This window comes from Fukomys damarensis, unplaced genomic scaffold (genome assembly GCF_012274545.1).
Source record: "Fukomys damarensis isolate Sample0158 unplaced genomic scaffold, DMR_v1.0_HiC HiC_scaffold_2, whole genome shotgun sequence".
Classification (NCBI taxonomy): domain Eukaryota; kingdom Metazoa; phylum Chordata; class Mammalia; order Rodentia; family Bathyergidae; genus Fukomys; species Fukomys damarensis.
This window is the reverse complement of record NW_022900914.1, coordinates 57,432,375-57,434,998: the sequence shown is the minus strand read 5'-3', so window position 1 is coordinate 57,434,998 and position 2,624 is coordinate 57,432,375.

Below are 2,624 nucleotides of genomic sequence, written 5' to 3'. Positions count from 1 at the left end.
GGGCGCGGGAGCTTGCGCTCATGCCGCCGGGTGATCGCAGGCAGGCAGGCAGGCAGTCTATAGCCATTCTTATCTTTCCTAGAGTCCTAAATGAAATACTTGGTCCATGTAACAATCTTATTTCATAAATCACACAGACGTGTGATAAAAAACCCCCTCTGGGGTCTTTGGGGCCTTCCTGGTCTGTTGTTGCGCAGGCCGGGGACTCCCGCGCAGGCCGGGAGCTTGCGCTCATGCCGCCGGGTGATCGCAGGCAGGCAGGCAGGCAGTCTATAGCCATTCTTATCTTTCCTAGAGTCCTAAATGAAATACTTGGTCCATGTAACAATCTTATTTCATAAATCACACAAAGACGTGTGAAATGTAGCTGATTTAAATTCACAGAATTATTACTATATTATCAATTACACATCACCTCTATGAGCATAGCTTCATGATCAATACAGCTGACAAACATATTCCTTTTAGAAAATAAGATTATCACAAATAAGTGTGTAGTAGTCATGTTTACATGAATTGTATATCTTACAAGTAATTTACCAGCAATTTCAAGAATACTGATAACATAAAGGCATAAATGAACCAGGGAGAAGTCTGGTGCTGCTAATGCAGCTCCTCAGTCTTCCTTGTGCAACAGGTCTCATCCTCTCACACAAGGCCACAGTACTGAGCAATAGAAGGCCAATTACAGTCACAAAACATCTTCACTACATAATTAGATTTTTACTTAGTATTTACTGGGGAACATGCCATAAATTAGAGATCGCTCATTTGATAACAATAAATCATGAAAAATTCCCCAATCACATCCTATCAAAAATGTTTTATAAACACAAACTTTTGTTAGGTTAAAATATTAATTTCTTTTCCAGAATGTTTTCCATTGCCGTGTTTCAAATGAGGTTCAATCAGGCTGCCATCACATTTTTCACCTGAGTCAGTCTCACAGCACATAATAAAGAGAACATAGACTGAAAGCCTATTAACAACCATTTCCCACTTCAAAACACAAAAATATACTTTTTCCTCTAGAATAATGTATTTTAAATTTTTTCCCAAACTTAATACCAATATGGATTTAATGAAAGTATTTGTAACAGTCACTAAAATTTAAAGATCATATTTTATGATACTGTTAATTGAGTTTTAATATCAATGAATTCGAGATGACTGGTTTATTTTAACTATGTCAAAAATCTCAAGTCCAGAAGATTTTTTAAAAATTTTTTTTGATAATTCAGAATATAGGGAGTATTTATATTCATGCATAACTAATGGTTTGCCTGGTTCATTGTTTGCCCATTTAATTTACCTTTCTGTCAAAATAAACTTTGTTCAGAATTCAAGAAAACAGGATTTCAATTAGGATTAAAGTAATATTATTTTGTAGTGTAAGTTTCAAGGTACATTATTATAACTGACGCTATTATGTATCCCTAAATATATAACATCTCTACACATCTTTAATTTTTGGTATACCACTGCTAAGCACCATAGTTGATGTCTGTGAACTGGCAAAAATCAAAAGGATAAGAATAGAGTCAATAAATGTCAACATCCTCACTTATTCCAATATTCCTTATTTTCTGATTAACTGGAATAAATTCCAGTTCTCAGGTTCTCAGATTTTTTCTTTTGATTCCATAATTATTCCTCTCTGAGTGACTAACACATGAAAATTTTACTTTCACAAAATATGAGTAAGGAAGTTAAGTCTGACACACCAACACATTTTAAATATGGTAGAACTATGTGAATTGAAAAATTGAGTTTCTCACTGAAAATCAAGGTTAAAGCACATTTTGCAACTGTGAAACTCTGGAAAAGTGATATATAGTAGAGAGGTATGTAGTAGAGAACCATGGAGTTGCTCCAATCCATTTAAGATAAATTTATCAAGGTAGGGTAGTCCCCAAAGTCAGTGCATGTAATTCAGATTTTTAAATTCTGAATTTAAATGAAAATGACAGAGACAAATTATGTGATTGACTGCTAAAATAATTAATGTGAATCTGACAAACTACAATAACAAAGTGAAATCAATAAGGTAAATTTTACCTTATTGATATAAATAATATAGAAGTTTTAATTAAATAGTAACTTTGTGTTATCATGTATGAAGGGGCCTTGAATGATGGGGAAAACAGCAATGTTGGGACATTGACCTCCAAAGCCAAAGCATGAAGTGACTTCCCAGTATGTGAATCCAAATTAAAGCTGCATTAATAAAACTGTAAAGAGCTTTTATGATTGAAAATGATTACATCTCACAATGATAAAAAGTAAGTGAAGTTCTGTTTCTAATTAAACAATTTCCATTTAAAAAGGAAAAAAAGCTTGCTTGTCCAGATAAAGTTAACCATCATGATAGGATGAGTAAAAATGTTTATAGGACTGTGAGATGCTCAAGTATATTTATTAATATTTGAAGGAGTGCAGTTATCAACACTAAAATTATTGTTCTATCCAACAGACTTAAAAGAACTAAATGTTAAACTCTGAAAGTAATTAGACTCCTTTCAAGAAAAAGTTTTAAGCAATTATAGATTTCCTAAGCAGTAATGAGCCATTTCAAGCAGGATTATTTCAAAACTTTTTTGATGTTTCAAAATAACAAATCAAAC